General features: G+C 39.4%; 1 long non-coding RNA gene across 3 annotated transcripts in view; it reads left to right on the forward strand.

Annotated features, from left to right (window-relative positions):
* LOC147358439 (uncharacterized) overlaps positions 1–24,090 on the forward strand; it is a 149,385-nt gene that overhangs the window by 41,743 nt on the left and 83,552 nt on the right. The window contains exon 3 of one of the 3 annotated variants that reach the window (XR_015142265.1): positions 5,404–6,820. The exons of the other annotated variants lie outside the window; for them this stretch is intronic. This is a non-coding gene — a long non-coding RNA (uncharacterized LOC147358439). Of the gene's footprint in view, positions 1–5,403; positions 6,821–24,090 lie in introns of those variants that run through there. 3 annotated transcript variants of the gene reach the window in all.

The raw sequence follows: 24,090 nt of genomic DNA on the forward strand, positions 1-24,090 counted from the left end.
CTTTATAGTTCAACTCTGACATCCATATATGACTACTGGAAAAACCATAGCTTTGACTAGGATCATGTGGTAGTTCTAGTTTTCATTTTTGGGGATTGGTCCTTAGTGTTTTCCATCATGGCTGTTTATTGCGGTGTTATTCACAGTAGTCAAGAGGTGCAAATAACCTAAATTCCACTGACTAGTGAATGGATAAGAAAATGTGATGCATACACACAATGGAATATTATTCAGCTCTAAAAGAGAAGGATATTCTGTCATATGTTGTAACATGGATGAACCTTGAGAATATTACACTGAGCGAAATAAGCCAGGAACGGAAAGACAAATACTACATGATTCCGCTTACATGAGGTAACTAAGTTAGTCATACTTACAGAAGCAGAGAGTTAAATGTTGGTTGCCAAAATTGGGGCGTAGGGAGAAATGGGGAATTGTTGACTGGATATAAAGTTTCAGTCATGCACGATAAAAAAAAAAGTTCTGGCAACTTACTATACGATAATCTTCATATACTAACAGCATGGTACTATGTGCTCAAAACTTTATTAGAAGATTTCATGTTGTTATTATTACTTTTTTACAATAATAAACATTAAATGGGGGTAATGTGAGAGTGACTGGACGGGTGTGTCTTCTTGAGAATGATGGTCAGAAAAAAAAGAACTCTTTGAGGCAAAGACAATGATCTGACACCAGAATGCCAAGAAGAAAGTATGAACAAGTTAGACTTTTCTAGACTAGAGCTGTCCTATAAAAATAGTGTGAGCCACATAAGTAATTTTAATTTTTCTAGTAGCCACATTAAAAAGAAACAGATAAAACTAATTTTAATAGTGTATTTCATGGAACCCAATATTTCCAAAATATTATTTAATCATGTAACTATCTTAAAATATTCATGGTGCATTTTATGTTTCTATTGTACAAAGTCTTCAAAATTGACCTCTTATGTCACACATTTCAGTTTAGAGTAACCACATTTTAAGTCCTCTATAGTCATGTGTAGCTAAGTGCTACCCTCCTGGACAGTGTAGGTGTGTAAAGAGGAGACAGCAGGGGGAAATAGCCTCTACTCTGAATGGCTTTGGAGAGTTGAGAAAAAGAACAATTTACAGTAGGTGGAGAGATGGGAAGAGGGGAGGAAATGAGCTGGGGAGAGAAACAGGGACAACTTTGCATACTTTCCTTGCAGCACATGTCAATCACATCAGGCTCTGTCTAACAGATTATAAGCTCCTCCTTTATCACAGGATTATTTATTTGCCTCCCAGCAGCTCAAGATACAAAGTAGGTGTGAAACATACATGTTATTTGATGAATAAGTGAATTGAATAGATGGATAAACACAAGAGAAATGGCTTATTTAGCAAAACAAACAAACTTTTTTTTTTTTCTTCATTTGTGTTTACTCTCTTAAAAGCCTTTGAACCTTAGACTCTGGTACGTGCATAATTTCTTTTCAGCCTATTTATTTATGCCAGGTTTTGCAAACTCCTTCTGAGTGTATCATCATTGTTAAATAATTGCCAATTTGGAGTAAACATTTATTGAGCAACCTTAAATAATTACCCTGTGAGGTGTGTTTTGGAATTATCTTTCATGTTGTGTGCAATGTTTTATGAAATAACTGGTAGCTGGTACAATGCCTCATTGAAATAACTAGCTGTTTAGCGCAATATTGTCACCCAGCAATTGTTTATGCTTTGCAGAGTTTTCAGTTGCCTGGAATCTTATTTTGTATATTTCATTAAAGATTTTCTGTTCTGCATAATGTGAAGATGAGTTGTTGGAGCTTTTAATTACTAGGTATAGCTGTATAGCTTATTAAGTAATAAAAAAAAAAAATGAATTGTATCCTTAGGCACACATTGCCTCACTCATGGCCCCAGTTGAAGATGAGCAAAACAGGCTTGAGGCTATTAGTACTATTTTGTGCCATTCATTAAATGTCCACTTCTGTTATTTGTGTTTTCAAACTAAAAATATAGAAGCATAGGCTTTTGGTTTTTACTATGTTGTATATAAAATTCTCTGGAAGCAGAGAACTTGGAGTGTAAGATGTTTATTTGAGATCAGTATCTGTAGAAGAAAGGTGGAGAAGCCAGGTCTGGGTAGAGCAAAGGAGCTGAACTCTGATGCAGACCAACAGCACCGCAGCCAACCTGGCAGGGGGCTCTGGGTGAGCATGGCTTGTCAGAGCTGTCCCCCATCAAGCTGGAAGTGGGGGCCTTTACACCCTCACCTTGCATGGTTGCCAGAAGCAGGCTGCCCCAGGAAAGGCTTGACTTTGGGCCCGCAGGCTGGAGCTGAGGCTCACCTTGAAGAAGGTGCCAGCTGGAGCCTGTGTCCTCACAGCTGGGCAGCACGTCCTTCCTGGAAGGGCATTCTGGGTGGCACAGCATGCTGTTTGTCACATGCTGCTAAACCCAACAGTAGGAACTTTTCACCATTTAAAATAAAATTGTATCCCATTTGTAGTTTTACATTCAATTCATTTAGCCTAATGAATTAATGCCTACCTTTATTTTATGCTTGTATACATTTACACAACACTGTAATTAACATAGGTCAAGGTTGCAGAGGAGTCAATGGCAATTTCTTTTAAAAAGACTCTTTACATTACTTGAGTATAAGCAACAATGCTTTTGTTCTCACAAAGTAATACATTTGCTTTGTAAAAAAGTTACAGAAATACATACATTGAAATATGGAAGATTCTCATAGCATTCTTGAGTAAAACAATCCTCTCTGCGAAGAATTTGCTTGTTACCAAAGGAGTTAAATTGAGTAGGATTCTGGGGAACCAAGAAATACATGTGTTCACTACCTTAGTCAAAGTAGTGTTGTGGGTTATTACATAGACATTTGAGGCATATAAGGCACATAGTGTGTTGTTGTGGCTTATTTATCTCCAGGAAAAATTCTTTACAAGGGAAAACATATAAAGATGATGAATGATATAGATTAGGTAGGTAGATAAGATAGATCAGTGATATAGATAAGCAGACGGATGGATGGACAGATGTCACATCCATAGAGAAATTCCCTCAGACTGTGGAGTCTTTTGTTGTTGTTGTTTTAGTTGCTAAGTCGTGTCCAACTCTTTGTGACCCCATGGACTGTAGCCCACCAGGCTCCTCTGTCCATGGGATTTCCCTGGCAAGAATACTGGAGGGGGTTGCCATTTCCTTCTCCAGGGGATCTTCCTGACCCAGGGCTTGAACTCATGTCTCTACATTAGCAAGTGATTTCTTTACCACTGAGCCACCAGGGAAACCCATGGAGTCTTTTACTCTATGATAAACTTCAATGAGATAGCCTGCTGAAGAATTGATGCCTTTGAACTGTGGTGTTGGAGAAGACTCTTGAGAGTCCCTTGGACTGCAAGGAGATCCAACCAGTCCATTCTGAAAGAGATCAGTCCTGGGTGTTCTTTGGAAGGAATGATGCTAAAGCTGAAACTCCAGTACTTTGGCCACCTCATGCGAAGAGTTGACTCATTGGAAAAGTCTCTGATGCTGGGAGGGATTGGGGGCAGGAAGAGAAGGGGATGACAGAGGATGAGGTGGCAGGATGGCATCACTGGCTCAATGGACGTGAGTCTGAGTGAACTCTGGGAGTTGGTGATGGACAAGGAGGCCTGGCATGCTGCTATGTGACTGAACTGAACTGAACTGAATCCAATTGGATGGATGGATAGACAGACTGATGAAATTATTGGACACACTTCATTTCAGGTGCTCTTCTAAGTGCCTCATGTGTTTGAACATGTTCCACCCCCTTAGCTACCCTATGACATCATTGTTGTTATAACCCGCACTTTACAGTTGAGGAAACTGAGGCAGCTACATTGACATTAAGATATTTGCCCAAAGAAACACAGCAAATAAGTATGCAGAGTTGAGTTTCAAATCCAGGAAATTTCCTTTGGAAAAGTACCTTCCATATATTCTGTGCTCGAAACGTGCAGGCGATCGGCTGGTTAAAGATTTAACAAGGAGTAGTTTATTTTCATCACTACCTAGGATGTGTCCCTGTTGCCTTTGAGCTACCTGTAGAGGAATTGCTAAGTGACACATTATCCCATAATTGCCCTGTTTTATCAGGCAAACCCTTCTAAGAGTCAGTGGCACTTGCTTTGTTAGCTGAAGTTGAGTGTTTATTGGGTTCTGACAGCCCAAAGCTAAAACTTTTCTTTGGCAATATAGAAGGGATAGTGTAACATCCACTCCACAGCCAACTGCTTATTTCTAAGTGCCTAAAATTTTTGTTACAAATCAGCGAAGGCTTTGTAAGACACCTCCAGTGCTAGGTGTCATTTATCATTTACATTTGCAAGCTCTTAACTCCTGTGAGGATTGGTGCCTTCTTTATAAAAATGGGGTTAATAATTTATGCTCTTCTTGCCTAGTTGAGTTGTTGGATCATGGTTTTGAAGCACTTTGTAAACTGTAAGCATTTTAACTGGATAATCTCAAAATATTTTATGAGCAGTAAATGGGCTATGGTTTAATTCTTGCTTCTTTATATCTTATTAGCGATTTTCTTAAAAAAATTTTTTTTAATTAATTATTTTTGGCTATACTGGGTCTCCATTGCTGAGCACAGGCTTTCTCTAGCTGTGTTGAGGCAGAGCTACTCTTTGTTGTGGGACACTGGATCTAGGGTGCTCAGGCTCAGTTGCTGTGGTGTATGGACTTGGTTGCTTTGTGGCATGTGGGATCTTCCTGGACCAGGGATCCAACCTATGTCCCCTGCATTGGCAGGTGGATTCTTAACCACTGGACCACCAGGGAAGTCCCAGTAATTTTATTTTATTTTTTTTAGATTAAAAAAAATTTTTAAATTTTATTTGATTTTTATCTTTTTAAATTTAAATTTATTTACTTTAATTGGAGGTTAATTACTTTACAGTATTGTATTGGTTTTGCTGTACATCAACATGAATCCGCCATGGGTGTACACGTGTTCCCCATCCTGAACCCCCCTCCCACCTCCCTCCCCGTACCATCCCTCTGGGTCATCCCAGTACACCAGCCCCAAGCATCCTGTATCCTGCATCGAACCTGGACTGGCGATTCCTTTCTTATATGATATTATACATGTTTCAATGCCATTCTCCCAAATCATCCCACCCTCTCCCTCTCCCACAGAGTCCAAAAGGCTCTTCTATACATCTGTGTCTCTTTTGCTGTCTCACATACAGGGTTATCATTACCATCTTTCAGTAATTTTCTTTATTAAGTCAGTCAGTCATTTCGTCTTTATTGTCTGCCTAATGAGTCCTGGGTATGCCAGGGACATGCGGTGGAAATCAAGATATGTTCTTGTTCTCAGGTGCACAAACCCTGCAAATACAATATGGTGTGACAAGTGCTTTGTTGTTGTTTTAATTGCTAGGTCATGTCTGACTGTTTGATACCCCCATGGACTGTAGCCTGCCGGGATCCTCTGTCCATGGGATTTCTCAGGCAAGAATACTGGAATGGGTTGCCATTTCCTTCTCCAGGATATCTTCCCGACTCAAGGGTTGAACTGCATCTCCTGTATTGGCAGGCAAATTCTTTACCACTGAGCCACCAGGGAAGCCTGTGACAAGTGCTATGATCTCTGAAAATGGAGTTTCTTAATAGCAGCGCTACTGACATTTGGGATGGACAGTTCTTTTTGTGGGAGCTCTGGTGCACATTGTAAAGTGTTTAGCAACATCCTTGGTTTCCATCCATTAGATGTCAGTAACAACCTTCCCCCAAGTTGTGACAACCAAAAGTGCTCGTAGGTTTCGCCACATGTCCTCTGAGAGGAGCAGCAAAACTGTAAGAACCACTGGTATAAATGAAGTGTGTCTTGACTTCCTGCGAGAAGTGATCTCAGCTGAGATCCTCACAACCAGCAGGAGCTGAAGAGAAGAGGTAAAAAGGAGAGTGTGTACATGAATGCCAGAAGCAGTATCCTAAAAGTCAAAACTTTAGGAATAACTGCTTTTCTTTTGCATCTGACAGCTGGTGAATCTGAATGGTCATTAAATTGTCCTGTATTCAAACATATACCTAGTCCTTTTGTGCTAAGTAGATTGCAACTTGGTATGTATTGAAATACTATCAAATATGATCTTTTCTACTTAGTACATTTACGAAAGAAGAGTTTAAAGAATTGAGGAGGTCAAAATAAGTAAAGGGAATTACTAGGATTTTCTAACATTTAGAAAAATTGGAACTTCTTTACATGCTAGAAAAAGGGAGAGTTCTATAAGCATGAATAAAATGCATGCTTACCATGATGACAGAAGTATACAAATTTTTAAAGCTTAAGAATTCTTATGAAATTTCTTCTTCGATGCTAAAAGTAGGGCAGAATTCTCCAGAATGAAGTAGCCTAGAATCATAGGACTGTTCACTTTATAATTATATATGTTCTTTTCCTGAACTGACAGTTTAGATATAGAATTTTGGAACTAGATTATGTCACAGGACTGATCTGAAGGTGTGCTTTGAAGCACAGAACATGAAAGCCTGCAGGGCAGCTAGAGATTGTATTGTCTAAATCCCAAGAGGTCAGATGTCTGTGTAAGTTCAAATAACTACACAGTTCAGTGTTTGGGTTTATTTTTGGCTTACAGTCCATTTCTGCCGTATGTTGTACCTTGGTATCTTTTCCCTTTCCTGAGGAACTCATGTTTTACTCTACCCAATGAGAAGTGTTTATTTCCCATGGGTCTAATCAAACCCTGGGCAGAGTATTTAGGTGAGGTTTGTGGTTTCATACAAAATCCAGTGTGATACTTATTCTTTAAAGTAGATGTTTGTTGGTTCTTTAATAGTTTTAAAAATTAGTCAATGTATAAATCGTATTTACTAGATTATCTTATTATTTTTATTTATCCTGAGATGGCAAAGTTTCTGTGTTGGTAATAAACACTGGAATCAAAAATTTAAGGAACTTAAGTCTCTTTTTCCTTAATTCCATCTTTCGATAAGTTCCTCTTGTTTCTTTTGTTGCTTGTTTTGTTTTCTGATTTGGGGGAAACCTGGCCTCCGGTAGAAGTGTCAGATGTAGCTTTTTCTGGTTTTATACATGAAGTTAAAGTTGTAATTCTTAAAATCTTGGATTCATGGGTTATAAGTCGTTTAAGGGGGTTTCCTCCCAATAATTTCTCCTGAGACACATTAATATAAGGTGATAAAGAATTCATACCTTCTGTGTCAATTTATTTCAAGATTTATTAAGCTTTGACTTTTAGAAAGGACTTGGTATTTATTGTGCTGAAACCTGTTCCTGTGTCTTCGAATTTGTGGTTTAATTCTTCCCCTTGAGCAATAAGCCGAACAGTTCTAATCCTCTTCCACATGACAGTGTATAGAAAAATTATAGAAGCATAATAATGAAAGTTGCAGAGGCAAGCATGAATATTTTGAATTTTTCTACAACTTCATTACTAGGAATTTTCTTTCTTTTTCTATTACTAGGAGTTTAATAGTATAATAAAGATAATATTTTTAAAACACTGAATTGAAGTATTTTTCATTCCTCATTCCTCCTGCCTAGTTTTATCCATGAATGGATTATTACTGCAACAATATTCTGGTAAATGCATAGTAATCGAGGACTCCTATCCCTCAGGGATGAATGGCTGGGTTATTCCTCTACTCAAACAACCTAGATCAGCACAAGGGTTAGCCGAGATTGGAAAGAATCCCAAATGGATGTAGAAGAGGGAGGTGTTGGATCACAATTAAAGCCTCAGCATTAAATTAAGCAGGAGAGACTGTAGTTCATGTCACCAACTCTCCTATTATCAGCTTTTCTTTAGAAACTATGGCCAACTACCATCTTGAAGAAACCAGGAGAAGATAAGATGTGAGCCCATCAGAGTGCTAGAAGGGGTGGATTTTAGTGGTGTCCGTTGGTTCTCTACTCAGATCTTTCAGATCGTTTCCTTCAGTTTGCACCCCCACTACCCACCACCCCCCCCAACCCCGCCCCGCCCAGCATGACTGAGCTTTTGTCTCCAATGACTCATGTCTGCCATGTTTCTTTGAAGTAATGTCATTGAGCAGCAGAAGCTTCTTATCAAAATGCTTGGCACAGAATTATCATTCAGGAAATGTTAACTGTCATCCTTATCATTCTCCTGCCCAAAGAGTTTTGGAAACCTTACCACAAAGAAGATAATTTGAATGGATCAAACGCTTCCATATTTTCATTTATGGAAAAACAAAGATCTCTCTATAGGTTAGTGTTGCCTTCTCTAGAAGAGTCTGGACCAGCAGGGAACATTTAAATATGAATTGGAAACCTGTGTCCCATCCTTGCCCCCACGTAATATAGGCCACATATTTCTTACATGTAAAACAAATCTTGCCTAAAACAGATTCAAGGTCTCAGCTGAAATACTACCTCTTCAAAGACCTCTATCCAAGTATCCCACCTACCGTGAAACTATTCTCCAACTCTTCAGAGTGTTTATTTCCTTAACTGCACTTATCCAAGCCGTAATTATCTTGTTTGCCTCTTTCTCCACCTTGTCAGCATGTAATCTTGATAGCAGCATGGATTACATTCATCTTTTTGAGCTCCTTCATCTCCAGTGCCTACCACTACTTGGTCCATGGTAATGTAGCCCATCAGGATCTTCTGTTCATGGGATTTCCCAGGCAAGAATACTGGAGTGGGTAGCCATTCCCTTCTCTGGTGGATCTTCCTGATCCAGGAATTGAACCAGTGTCCCCTGCATTGGAGGCAGACTGTTTGCCATCTGAGCCACCAGGTAAACCCCAGTATTAGTCAATACATATTTATAAAAAGAGTAAATAATAGGGTGAGATTAAGATTTGAAATTATTCTAGTTATCAATTGCTGGATTAAAAAAACACCCCCAGTATAGTGGGGAAAACCAGCCATTTTGTTATGCTCACAGATCCTATGGGTCAGGAATTTAAATAAGGCACAGTGATCACAGATTGTCTTTCTTCCATGAGGTCTTGGGATCCAGTTGGGATGACCCAGACTGGGAAAGGCTCAAAGGTTGTGATCTAGAATCATCCAGAGATATCTTTACTTACATGTCTGACAGGAGGTATGGGCTGTTGGTTGGACCTAAGAGGCTGTTGCAAATGTTTGCTTGGGTTCAAGGGCAGGGGCTTTAGACCCTTCCACTAGATATTGAGTACCAAGGTCACATTGTAAGAAGAGGGTGTGGGATGGAAAATGTTATTGGAGTCATTCTTGGTAAATTCAATCTTCACAGATACATATGTAATTTGATTCAATTGTTTCAGATTCTAATCTCTTATGAGAGAGTTTAAGAAGCCAACATCTGAGTTAAAGTCCTTATTTCTGCCCCAGCATTCTGGAACCTCAGACCCATAAGCATAGTTTAGAAAAGTCTTGTTTGGGGCAGAAAATTAAGTTTCCAATATAAGCATTCTAGGATGGATGGCTCTGTGTTGTTGCAATTACCTGCATTCCTAAGTGGCTTAAGACCATATTAAAAGAAAATCAAACCTCTGATTAAAAATTAGTGAATATTGCCAGCTGTGTGAATGGTTATAATTTCCTCTGAAAAAAGTCCTAGAGTTCCTGTTCACTTTTCGTTGCATTTTTTGTAGGAGCCACACGGGGCAGACACCGATGTTTCCTTGAGTTGCAGGACATGTCATGTTCCCGTCCTACCTTTTTCTTAATGCAGTTCAATCTCAAGTACCTGAAATTAATCCAATGCAAACCCTCAATGTTGGATAGGGAGTGAGTGAAAATCGCTGTCATGTCCAACTCTTTGTGACTCCACGGACTATAGCCTGCCAGGCTCCTCTACCCACGGAATTCTCCAGGCCATAATACTGGAATGGGTAGCCAATCCATTCTCCATGGGATCTTCCCAACCCAGGGATCGAAACCAAGTCTCTTTCATTGCAGGCAGATTCTTTACCATCTGAACCAACAGGAAAGCCCCAATATTGGGGAAGGGACTCCAGTATTCTTGCCTAGGAAAACCCATAGACAGAGGAGCCTGGCGGGCTACAGTCTATGGGGTCACAAAAGAGTCAGACACGGCTGAGCAACTAAACAACAACAAACTCCTCAATATATGGGTTTGTCTCCAAATGATGTCTTGGATTTAGTGGTTGTCTGTGGTTTTAAGCATAGAGTTTCATTGTTCCCTTGCCTCCAAATCAAGAAGACTCCGTTAGCCTCTGTCTCTTTACTTTCTATATATAATTATGGAGAATGGCCTTTATTCTTCAGAACATCATCCCCCAATATACTAATAAAATCCCCACTCATCAACCAAAACAAAAAGGTTATTATATTTTCTTCAGAAGATAGAAAATAGTACTCTTTCAATAAATGAGTTGTTGAGTATTTTGTATACTAATGAAGTTTACAGTACTTTTCAAAATGATGAAAAGAAAGGAGATTTGATCACCCCAAGTGGAACAGTAATAAGATGTCTTTACTCAAAAATCTTCAGTTTTCTCATTCCTTGCATGAATGTTTTATGGAAATACATCATTCATTAATAGGTAGTTATCAAGTGATTTATAGATCATGTTTCCAAGACTTTGCAAATGACAAGATGGACTTGCCGTCATTTTAGAAGACCCTTGCTTTTCCAGTGGTGGGGATGGATCTGTGCTATTCTGATCCACCCTTTCTTGATCTGCTTTTTTGTGATCTGCTTCTCTTTTGCAGGGGACAAATATTTGACTTTCCCTTTCTCTTACTTGTCTCTGAGAGTTTCACTAACCCTGAGGAAAAGGAAAACCATCTTATGTTGCCAAGCTTTGAAAAGTCAGAGATGTACAGGCTATGTGAGGCCGAGTGTAAAAGCCATTAGTAGCCCGATATCTCATTTGGTGGCTAACAGTCCGAGAGGAATACCAAATGGCTTCCCTCCACATTAATCCTCTAGAAGTAAAGGATCCTAATGAGAAGAGAATAATGTTATCCATTTCTTCCGTTCGCACTGAACTCCAAAGGCTGTAATCTGGTGGCATCCTTGACTTTTACACCAGCCAATATGAGAGAGATACAGCAGGTAGAAAGGAACAAAGTAGAAAAATTAAACCAAAATAGAGTATGGGGCGGCTTATTCATATGCATATGTGAATCAAGAAAAAAATATATATGTTGTTTTAATTTATAAAAGCTCAATATACAAAACTTTAACTTATTTTCCCATTTATGTGTCACTGGTGTCCCACAGCAAGCCCACAGGTGGAAGGCCAGCATTTGCACCCCCTACCTTTTCTCTTACTCGTTCTCTACTATCTGCATCCTCTTCCCAGTTCTCTCCCTGTGTATGATTGCCTGTTTACTTTTCAAGACCTAGTTCAAGTTGTATAGCCTTCATGTAACCCAGAGCTACCTTCCTGTCATTTGAAACCTCATTTGCCATACCTTCCCATTTAATATTTTGTGTATAAGACAAGTATAACACATTTAAGACAATGTCCTTATTTGTCTCATTGTCACAACATGTATTTATTTATTCACTCATTTATACATGCATTGACTAGGGAAACATCCCTAGGGTACATATTCCATATCCAGTATTGTGCCAGATGCTGAAGATGCAATAAAGAATAAAATCCTATTTGTAATTGACTAGGGCATGGAAATAAGCAAAGCCAGCTATAAATGCTATGACAGAAATGTAAACAGGACACATTGAGTATACAAAGGAAGACCTAATCAATACCACCTGAGAAGAAGAGAGACCTAAAAGATGAGCCTCTAGAGATGCATGAGGAGGTGTCTATGAGGTGGCAGAGAATGGACAGAAGCAAGGAGGAAGGCTGGTGATAACAGGGAGAGAAATTTCAAGAAGATGGTTTAAACCTAAGAAAGGCTCTGGTGCAGACATGTGTTCATCGAAGGACATGTAGTTTTGAGCAGGGGAATCTGTGGATTGTGAAATGGGACTGGAGTCATGTGAACTAAGAATAAGGTCAGACAAGGGGTAAATCAACATGGAAGGCTTTGTTCAACATGAAGAGAATCCATGGGCAATAGGAGGCTGTTGTGGTTTTCTTTGTCACATTTTCAAGTTCACCCTGGCAGCAATGCGAACGGATGGTAAAGAGACGTGACTGGAGGCAGAAAGAACTGTTAGGGGAATCTTGGAGATAGAAGAATAGCTGTAATGACTTATGAGAAAATTTGTACAACTTTTGACATTGTAGGGGTAGAAATTTCATCTTCTATACAGTCTTAAGCACTTATAAAGATGTAAGGTTAATATTTGCTGGATAGAATTAAACTTTATACTAGTATAAGAAAAGTCATTAAAAGGGTAGAATAATTTATGATGTCCCCTAGTAAATTAAAGGCAGATTTTGTCCTACAATTAAGATTATGTTTTATGAATTTTTGGCCTGGGAGATTGAGAAATTAGAATTTTCATGTGGAAACTGCATTTCAGGAATCAAAGGTTAAGCTACTAAATTTTCATAATTTAAGTTTTACATTGATGTATAGTGTTAGTCACTCAGTTGTGTCCAGCTCTTTGAGATCCCATGGACTGAAGCCTACCAGGCTCCTCTATCCATGGAATTCTCCAGGCAAGAATTCTGGAATGGGTAGCCGTTCTCTTCTCCAGGGGATCTTCCAGATCTAGGGATCTACCCCTGTCTCCCACATTGCTGGCAGATTCTTTTCATCTGGGTCACCAGGGAAGCCCCACATTGATATATATCAAGGTTATTTTATGTTGATTATGTTGGCATAAGTTTGGGGTTTGACCCCAAATAATCCTAAACCAGTAGATTTGTATTAATTGTTCCTAGAAATCATAGGCCAATAACATTCTGAATCTTCCTGGACCGGGCAACAAAGTAATTGAATGAGAATGAAACTTCCAGATTAATGCAAAGATTGATCTTCTTACTTCAAGGGAAAATTCCTTGATAAAGGTAGAATCTTAAAAGACCCAAAGCCATTATGACTTCCTCTTTTTCTCCCCATATTGCAGGTGATCCTAACAGTGATTTTTGGTACTCACTAGATTTTCTGGTATTAACTATCAAACTACACCTTGATATTTCTTTTGGAAGAACAAATCCCTTTGAGATAGGAGTATAAAACTGTCCATTGCATATATGAAATTCAGTTGTCCACTGCATAATTGAAATTCACGATTGAAAACATTTTCAGTGTCTTTTACCAAGCCATAGTGATTTCACTGCCTTCTCTTTTCATTTGGGAAAGAAGTGTGGCCCCTAAGCTGGATAACCTCAAGCATTCGTGGAGAAGTGTAATAGATTTCATCGTGGCACCATGCATAGGATGTCTTTTGGAATGTGACTTAACAGATACTCTCATCAGAGGATAGAATCTGGTTGCCCACTCCCCAAAATTGGTCTGGTCTTATGACATTTGTTTCAGAGAATGTAGGTAAAACTACATTTAGGCCTGAGCCTATATCTCAAGAGCCCTATTGGGCTTCTGTTCTCTTTTGGATCCCTGGTTCTGCATGAAGTCAAGCCTGGGCTGCCCTTTTAATAATTAGAGTCCATCTGGAGGAGATATATCCCAAGTAAAGCCACTCTAGATTAGTCAGGCCCCAGATGATATACCAGCCAACAAGGCTTATGGGCAGTCCAGACAAATTTTGCTCACAAGAGCAGAACCATGAAGCCAACTCATAGCCTTGTGAGCATAAAAAATGTTTATGATTGTAGACTGAGTTTTTGTGATTGTGTTGTACAGCATTATGATGGTGAGACATGACTGATAGGCCTAGGAGATACTTGTAGGGCAGAGAGGAGATTAAACCATTTATGGGTCAGAGGCCAAGACTTGTATCAAAGTCCTCTAGGTAAATAGAAATAGTAAGTTGGTCACAAATATAGAGATGTCTGGTCCACTGACTAAGCTGGAGAGATTCAGATCAAACCAAGAATAACAAGTGGCATATTTCCCGGGTGGTGCTAATGGTAAAGCATCCACCTGAAATGCAGGAGACACAGGTTCAATCCCTGGGTCAGGAAGATCCTGCGGAGTAGGAAACAGCAATCTGCTGCAGTATTCTTGCCTGGGAAATCCCATGGACAGAGGAGCCTGGCAGAATGTAGTCCATGTGGTTACAAAGAGTCAGACATGACTGAGCACACAGCGTGCGCACACACATTTCCCTACAGAGAAGTTATTCTGACAAGTCTGAAACAGTAATGAAGGAGGCTAATAGCCAAGACAACTGATTTGGGTACCAGTTAGAGTTTTGCCATTACTGACTGTTATATCTACAGCTGTTATTTATCAAGAATTTTCTATGTGCGAAGATAATCTTATTTAACTCAATGCTCAAAAAAATTCCTTTTCAATTGGAACGATTATTATCTTCTCCTTACTAATGAGGGACTAAATGTGAAAGAGGTTACGAAATATCGTATCATGCATCATGTGAAAGTGTTAGTTGCTCAGTCATGTCTGACTCTCTGCGATCCCATGACTGCAACCCACCAGTCTCCTCTGTCTGTGGGGTTTCCCAGGCGAGTATACTGAAGTGGGTTGTTATTTCCTTCTCCAAAGAATCTTTATGACTCAGGGATTGAACCTGGGTCTCCCCCATTGCAGGTGGATCCTTTACCATCTGAGCCACCAGAGAAGTCTCAAGGTTTGGGGCAAATGTTACATGAGATAATGCATAGGGGCATTCAGTCATTAGTGCTATTATAAATTGGATTATGATGTTATCCCCAGGGCTGCAGACATATTTGGCAGGCTGCAGCTCTGCTTTGGAAACTTTGTAACTGGCTTAATCTTCATGGAGTCTGGAAATCATTCTTTTTATTGCAAAGAGTTTTTGGTCATCTTTTTCTTTGCAGAGGGAGCCTCTTTCCATCTTGAGCTATAATCTGGCAGACTGGCCAGGGGAAAGTCTTCATTTTCCTTGTGCATCCTGCAGAAAGGTCTGGATGGAGAAAAGGAGTCTCTGTTAACAGTGAGATTTGTGATGTCCTCTGCTGATAGGAATTGCCAGGATTTAAGAGGAAGTGTTCAGGAAAAGTTTACACGTGATAAAATGGGAAGACTGTTATAACAAAAACAAGTTTTCTCCTGTGTATATTGGAACTTATTCCTACAGGCTTCTGTACTTAAGATTACCTCTACTGTTAAGTCTCTTGTGATTGAAAAAAATTAATCTGTACATTCTTATAGGAGACATTCAGTTCCACAAGCAGGGAGTCAAGGATAGTCACAGTCTGATCATGTAGAGTGTGTGTACATTCATAGAATATTAGAGTGGGAGAGGCAGTACTGGTCATTGTGGTGGTTTAGTTGCTAAGTCGTTGGAGAAGGCAATGGCACCCCACTCCAGTACTCTTGCCTGGAAAATTCCATGGATGGAGGAGCCTGGTAGGCTGCAGTCCGTGGGGTCGCTAAGAGTCGGACATGACTGAGCGATTTCACTTCACTTTAGTTGCTAAGTCGTGTCTGACTCCTGTGACCTCATGGACTGTAGCCCGCAAGGTTCCTTTGTTCATGGGATTTTCCAGGCAGGAATACTGGAGTAGGTTGCCATTTCCTTCTGCAGGGGATCTTCCAGACCCAGGAATCAAATCTGGGTCTCCTGCTTTGCAGGCGGATGCCTGCATTGGATGGGCGCGTATGGAGATATCTCCATTAGGTGAACTTTCAACCACTGCTTGAATGCTGCAGTGACTGAAAACTCAGCACCTCCTGAGGAAGGCTATTATATTTGTGTAGAACTCTCAGTCACCACCTCCATTTCTGTAACTTTCACTCACTGAGCTCTAGCTTTCTGGCTTAGAAAACACACCAGATTAGTCTCAACATCCTATTTTCATGGCTGTTTATAATGGATGCACTTGAGTAATTTAATTCCTCTCCTATTTGTCTGAAGACTGCTTGCCTCCATTTGGTCCCCAAGAGGAGTGGTGGCTGTTTATTAAGAGACATTATCCATTGGTAATGATCAGTAAGACTAGGGCTGGAAGCCTTATGCTAGGTGGGCCATCAGAGTCACTTTGGAATTGTGACTTCATTAAGTTTTATAGTATAGCATAAATCCCATGAGACATTTAAAAAATTATTTGTCAACACTCTATGTTGAGATTTTTGCATAACACAAACTTTCAGAGTTTTAGCTGCTCTTGAGAAATGAGAAGATATGACAACTCTGGGCAAACATTGCCACATCCTAGCAATTGGCTATAGCTGAGTAAGTGCTGACCACTCTGTGTGTCTCTTGCACTCCCCAGTTTTCCACGCTCTCCAGCTTCTTGGAGAGCCCCAAACCATATCTGCTTTACTCATTAATGTCACCTGCTCGAACACTTCGAGAATCAGAGTTTGTATCAATTTCCTGCTTTGAGTGCATTTCTGTACTTGCAACCAAGACAGCCTTAAGCAAACTTTACATAATTCAGTGGTTATAACCCTGGCTAAATATTAACAGTCATCTGGACAACTTTCAAAAAGAGATCTGGGATCAGACTCTGTAATTACAAAATAAGAACCTCTGTAACTCTTACTCTCATCTGGTATCTCCGGATGCTCTTATGGCTGGAATATTGTCATCTTAAGAAGAAACAAACCTCTCCAGATCCTAGCCATGGTTAATAGCCGTTGATAAAACTGATGACAGAAAACATGGAATTCATCACCCATTTTTTTTTTTTTCCTCTGATGCATGAAATTCGTGTCAATAGGCCTGCTTTTTCCAAGCTAAGTATCTCTGGCTGCCTACCTGGAAGGAAATGTTATAAGATGCTTTCAGGTAAGAGCTGCCAAAGGCTGGGTGCAGCTTGCTTGGGCTTAATTTTGCTCAGATGACCTATAAACTGAGTGCTTGGAAGACAGGAAGATGAGATGACCAGGAAGGAGATGTAAGTAGCCCGCAATCCTAAGGTGCATTTCTTCTGGGATTCACCTGAGGAAAAGTGATGATGAGAAATCCTAGGACATATTCAAGGATTAGCCAGCTTAGTAATGGCTTCACTCAATGTAACTGAGAATTAGGCCTAGGCTTAGAGCCTCATTCTTGCTGAGCCACCTCTAACTGACTTACGGGTTGTAGTTTCAAAGACAGTAATTAAACTCTTCTCACAAAGGCAGCTCTAAGTGCTCTCCTAATTCTACTAATTAAAAAGTGCCTACCGTGCCAGTCTCAGTAGTAAATCATTTCTGGTCCTGTGTCTTGGTGCTCAAGAATCCGTGGCCCGAGAACTTTCTGCTTATCTTATGAGACCTTCTGGTTCTTTAAATAATCCTTATTTTCATGGCATTCACACCACTGTCTATGTCCCTACTTTGCCCAGACTCACCAAGTTGCTTGGCTATACAATTTACTCAGCATTTCATTTCATTTGAACTCTATCCACAGCTTTATCTGGGATCTTAAAATGATCCAAATGTAAGTAGTATCATCGTGATAATATATAACACTTATTAAATGCTTACTTTATACCAGGCACAGGCTTCCCTGGTGGCTCAGATGAATCTGCTTGCAATGCAGGAGACTGTGATCTGATTCCAGGGTCAGGATGATCTCCTGGAAAAGTGAATGGCAACCCATTCCAATATTATTGCCTGGAGATTCCCATGGACAGAGATGCCTGGCAGGCTACAGTCCGTGGAATCACACAGAGTGAGATGCACTGAGCCACTTTCACTTTCATACCGGGCACTGCTCCCATGTAATAGTTACAAAGAATCTACAATGGTGGTATAATTATAGATGAAATAGCCAAGTAACAGAGAGCCTGTCAGCCTTCAAGCCTTTCTATGATTTTCTATTGCCTTTTGGTTAACGTTCTATATTCCTAACACTGCCTTTCAGACCTTTCATATGACCTCTTCATTTTCTTCTAGTACCTCACTTACCATTCAAGTTTCTTATTAGAGGCACTATGATTATTTCCCCCTTTTTCTCTTTTAGGTCTTCACAGAGTTTTCCTCTGCCAGAAACTCCTAGCTCATTTCTTATCCTCATCAATGGCTAAATAATACTCACCATTCAAATCTCAAAATTATCTTCCTCAGTGAAGAAACCCTGGCCCCCATGTTAATATTCTTTCAAGTGTGTTTTGCAGACAGTCTGTATTGGTATCACTTGGGGATGTGTATTAAAATTTAGCTTTCAGGGCATCTCTCCAGACCCATTGACTAAGAAAGTAGGGGGCAGGCATCTACATTTCGAGCAAATGCCTCTGGCAATTGTTATGGACTATGATATTGGAGAACCACTTCCATGGACTAAGTTAATTTCCTTGGTTAATAGTTGCCATAGTATCTTAACCCCTCTCTTTCAAGATAACCATCACATTCAGCATATTTATTATTTATGTTCTCCATTAGATTATAAGGAAAGAAGCCCAAAGAAGCACAAATCTTTGCTAAAGTGTTGGTGACTGGTCACCAATCATTTCAGGAAGAGTTAAACCTGATTCTTTGTAAGAATAACCAACATCTTATTTGCAGATTATCCATAGCGAATTTTTAATCAGGCTCCTGCTTCCTGTCAGTGAAAGTATACCTCTTCAACCTTAGTTTACTCATCTATATAATTCATCCAGTGTTCCGACCTCCTTGACTTGTTGGAAGGATCAATTAGGGTAATGTATAGGAAAATGTTTTTGGTCATCATCTGGTGCTTTTGAAGATAGGTGAAGGATAGAAAGGAAGGATTATGGATTGTTTCACTTAGATTAGATACCAATAGGGAAAAACTGACCCAGTATCTTAGGACCAAAACCAGATTGGAACTCTAACCTCAACTAGATTCTTTCAAGTGACTGGGCTCCTATCACCTGCCAGTCTATGAATCTCTTCTATTTTGAATTCCTAAATTCAGGGAAGCCAGAATCTGCTTGCAACTGAATGTCATCTTTGTTCAATCCACCATGGCCAGAGTTATAGGGTGTTGGAGTTTAAATGACTGTGAAAGTGAAGTCTCTCAGTCATGTCTGACTCTTTGTGACCCCATGGACTGTAGTCTATCAGGGTCCTCTGTCCATGGGATTCTCCAGGCAAGAATACTGGAGTGGGTTACTATTTCCTTCTCCAGGGGATCTTCCCAACCCAGGGACCGAAGCCGGGTCTCCCACATTGCTGGCGGACACTTTACCATCTGAGCCACCAGGGAAGCCCCAAAATGACTGTAGGTAGCTTAATATCTTTGAAGAGAGGGAGTCATTTGAAACCAAAGAGAGTCCCAAGGATATTCACTATAATACAGAGCAGGAAACAGGAGTTCTGACAGAGGCTTTAGGAAGGGAACAAAGCTACAAAGACCACTTTTCCATCAGGAGTCATACCTGATGATAGGAGAGCCTCTGGTTTACCAGATGAGATTCTGAACATGCAGTCTTTTACAGAATTAATGGTCAGCATATAGATGCATTTTCAATCAAACTTCTGTAAAATACTTGCAGGCATGAGATAAAAAGAGAAATAGGAAAAATCGCTTGCTCAGCATAATCGATTATCTCAACTATATGAAGAAGAATAACTAGGAGAGGGGAGTTAAAGAATCATCACAGTATAAACATTATGATGGGTTTAAAATATAGATTTTGTCTATCTTTTAGTTTGCTGTTTCCTGGAGGTTTTTAAAAAAGATGGCTTAGAAACTCTGAATGCAGAGTTCCAAAGAATAGCAGGGAGAGATAAGAAAGCCTTCCTAAGAGATGAGTGCAAATAAATAGAGGAAAACAATAAAATGGGAAAGAGTAGAGATCTCTTCAAGAAATCAGAAATACCAAGGGAACATTTCATGCAAAGATGTGCACAATAAAGGACAGAAATGGTATGAACCTAACAGAAGCAGAAGATATTAAGAGGTGACAGGAATACACAGAAGAACTATACAAAAAAGGCCTTAATGACCCAGATAACCATGATGGTTTGATCACTCACCTAGAGCCGGACATCCTGGAATGTGAAGTCAAGTGGGCCTTAGGAAGCATCACTACGAACAAAGCTAGTGGAGGTGAAGGAATTCCAGGTGATCTATTTCAAATACTGAAAGATGATGCTGTGAAAGTGCTGCACTCGATATGCCAGCAAATTTGGAAAACTCAGCAGTGGCCACAGCACTGGAAAAAGTCAGTTTTAATTCCAACCCCAAAGAAAGTAAATGCCAAAGAATGCTCGAACTACCGCACAATTGCACTCATCTCACACACTAGTAAAGTAATGCTCAAAATTCTTCAAGGTAGGCTTCAACAGTATGTGAACAGTGAACTTCCAGATGTTCATGCTGGATTCAGAAAAGGCAGAGGAGCCAGAGATCAAATTGCCAACATCCACTGGATCATCAAAAAGCAAGAGAGTTCCAGAAAAATATCTACTTCTGCTTCATTGACTACATTAAAGCCTTTAACTGTGTGGATCACAACAAACTGTGGAAAATTCTTCAAGAGATGGGAATACCAGACCACATGACCTGCCTCCTGAGAAATCTGTTTGCAGGTCAAGAAGCAACAGTTAGAACTGGACATGGAACAATGGATTAGTTCCTAATTGGGAAAGGAGTATGTCAAGGCTATACATTGTCACCCTGCTTATTTAACGTATATGGAGAGTACATCATGGGAAATGCCTGGCTGGATGAAGCACAAGCTCGAATCAAGATTGCTTGGAGAAATATCAATAACTTCAGATATGCAGATGATACCACCCTAATGGCAGAAAGTAAGAGGAACTAAAGAACCTCCTGATGGAGGTGAAAGAGGAGAGTGAAAAAGCTGGCCTAAAACTCAACATTCAAAAAATAAAGATTATGGTATCTGGTCTCATCTATTCATGGCAAAAAAAAAAAAAAAAAAAAAGGGAAAACAATGGAAACAGTGACAAACTTTATTTTCTTGGGCTCCAAAATCACTGTATATGGTGACTGTAGCTGTGAAATTGAAAGACACTTGCCCTAGTTTGCATTACCACCAACAGTGTAAGAGGGTTCCCTTTTCTCCACACCCTCTCCAACATTTATTATTTGTAGACTTTTGGATCGCAGCCATTCTGACTGGTGTGAAATGGTACCTCATAGTGGTTTTGATTTGCATTTCTCTGATAATGATTGATGTTGAGCATCTTTTCATGTGTTTGTTAGCCATCTGTATGTCTTCTTTGGAGAAATGTCTATTTAGTTCTTTGGCCCATTTTTTGATTGGGTCGTTTATTTTTCTGGAGTTGAGCTGTAGGAGTTGCTTGTATATTTTTGAGATTAGTTGTTTGTCGGTTGCTTCATTTGCTATTATTTTCTCCCATTCTGAAGGCTGTCTTTTCACCTTGCTAATAGTTTCCTTTGATGTGCAGAAGCTTTTAAGGTTAATTAGGTCCCATTTGTTTATTTTTGCTTTTATTTCCAGTATTCTGGGAGGTGGGTCATAGAGGATCCTGCTGTGATGTATGTCCGAGAGTGTTTTGCCTATGTTCTCCTCTAGGAGTTTTATAGTTTCTGGTCTTACGTTTAGATCTTTAATCCATTTTGAGTTTATTTTTGTGTATGGTGTTAGAAAGTCGATGCACGATACTGGATGCTTGGGGCTAGTGCACTGGGACGACCCAGAGGGATGGTATGGGGAGGGAGGAGGGAGGAGGGTTCAGGATGGGGAACACATGTATACCTGTGGCGGATTCATTTTGATATTTGGAAAACTAATACAATTATGTAAAGTTTAAAAATAAAATAAAATAAAAAAAATAAAAAAAATAAAGTCATTACAAAATAATGAAAAAAAAAAAGACACTTACCCATTGGAAGGAAAGTTATGACCAACCTAGATAGCATATTGATAAGCAGAGACATTACTTTGCCGACAAAAGTCCATCTAGTCAAAGCTGTGGTTTTTCAAGTAAGTCGTGTATGGATGTGAGAGTTGGACCATAAAGAAAGCTGAGTGCTGAAGAAGTGATGACTTTTAACTGTGGTATTGGAGAAGACTGTTGTAAGTCCCTTTGACAGCAAGGAGATCAAGGCAGTCAATCCTAAAGGAAATCAGTTGTGAATATTCATTGGAGGACTAATGCTGAAACTCCAATAGTTTGGCCACCTGATATGAAGAACTGACTCATTGGAAAAGACCTGGATGCTGGGAAAGACTGAAGGCAGGAGGAGAAGGGTACAACAGAGGATGAGATAGTTGGAAGGCATCACCAACTCAATGGACATGAGTTTGAGCTTGCTCTGGAAGTTGGTGATGGACAGGGAAGCTTGGCATGCTGCAATCCATGGGGTTGCGAAGAGTCGGACATGATTGAGCATCTGAACTGAACTTGAAACTTATATGAAAATATCCTGCTGTCCAGAAGGGAAATTCACCCTGAGGATAGTATGTTATTTACCAGTGCAGGTTCCAGAACCAGGACCATGTTTAAGTTCTGTCTCTTTAAGTAGCTAATATGTGACCTTTGTCAAAAATCCTATCACTGCAAGATTCCTATTGTGAAATGAGGTTGATATTATTGTATAGGAGGGTCCTGAGGATTAAATGAAATGTCATAGTGTTTAGCATAATGTCAGGCATGTGGTAAAGGCTTAATAAATGACAGCCATAATAGTTGTTTTATTATCATCATTCTTATTTTGTAATTCTATGATTTTAAAGAATGCCAAATCCTCTAATAGAAGACAAAATTTGTTGTAATTGCTTTATGGAATCCCATCAATGATGAAAATAAATCAGCTGCATTTCCATGTATAAGCATAGATAAATCTTAAAAACATAATGTTGAGTGGAAAAGCATATTTCAAAAGATACATTCAGAATTATATCATTTGTACACAATTTTAAACACAAAAATTTATATTATTTATGAACACATTTTGCATCAAATGTTGTTATTTGCCTATCCAATATTTTATTTTCTCCTTCTTTGTTACTAATATATTCTATTTTGTTCAGAGGAGTGGTATGACCATTTATTCACTTTTTTTCACTATTACCAACAGTTCTGTAATTGTCTTTTCTCTATGTGTCTCCTGAAAATGTGTGAATGTCTCTTTAGGGTAAATTCCTAGAAAGAGAAGTGCTGAGTCACACATTGTATTCCTTTTCAAGTTTTGGCTATTTCCAAATTACTTTCTAAGATTGTATTCCCATTAGAAACATATGAGTTCTTGTTTTCCATCATCTTTGTCAACATTGGTGTTAATAGACATTTTTTTTTCAATATAATGGGTATGAAATAGTATCACCATTTTGTACATATACACAATGGAGTATTACTCAGCCATTAAAAAGAATACATTTGAATCAGTTCTAATGAGGTGGATGAAACTGGAGCCTATTATACAGAGTGAAATAAGCCAGAAAGAAAAACACCAATACAGTATACTAATGCATATATATGGAATTTAGAAAGATGGTAATGATAATCCTGTGTACGAGACAGCAAAAGAGACACTGATGTATAGAACAGTCTTCTGGACTCTGTGGGAGAGGGAGAGGGTGGGAAGATTTGGGAGAATGGCATTGAAACATGTAAAATATCATGTATGAAATTAGATGCCAGTCCAGATTCAATGCACGATACTGGATGCTTGGGGCTGATGCGCTGGGACGACCCAGAAGGAGGGTATGGGGAGGGAGGAGGGAGGAGGGTTCAGGATGGGGAACACATGTATACCTGTGGCGGATTCATTTTGATATTTGGCAAAACTAATACAATTTTGTAAAGTTTCAAAATAAAATAAAATTAAAAAAAATAAATAAAAATTAATTTTTGGCTCTGCTGGGTCTTTGTTGCACAGGCTTTTCTCGAGTTGCGGAGAGTTGGGGCTACTCTCTAACTGTGGTATTCAGCCACCTTCTCATTGAGCTGGCTTATCTTGCTGTGGAGCACAGGCTCTAAGGCATGCAGGCTTCAGTAGCTGTGGTGCATGGGCTCAGTAGTTGCATAGGCTCACTTGGTCCATGGCATGTGGGATCTTCCTGGATCAGGGATTGAACCTGTTCTTCCTGCATTGTCAGGCAGATTCTTTATGACTGAGCCACCAGGAAAGCCCACCATGTTTTTTTTTTTTTAAGCACATTTAATATTGTCATGAAAATATTAAGCACAAATCTAGTTACATGTTTTAAAGATATGTTATTATTAATATATATAATAATGGCA

The sequence above is a fragment of the Bos grunniens genome, chromosome 15 (assembly GCF_055505025.1).
Source record: "Bos grunniens cultivar Pamir isolate PY7600 chromosome 15, Bosgru_T2T1.0, whole genome shotgun sequence".
NCBI classification, from domain to species: Eukaryota; Metazoa; Chordata; class Mammalia; order Artiodactyla; family Bovidae; genus Bos; species Bos grunniens.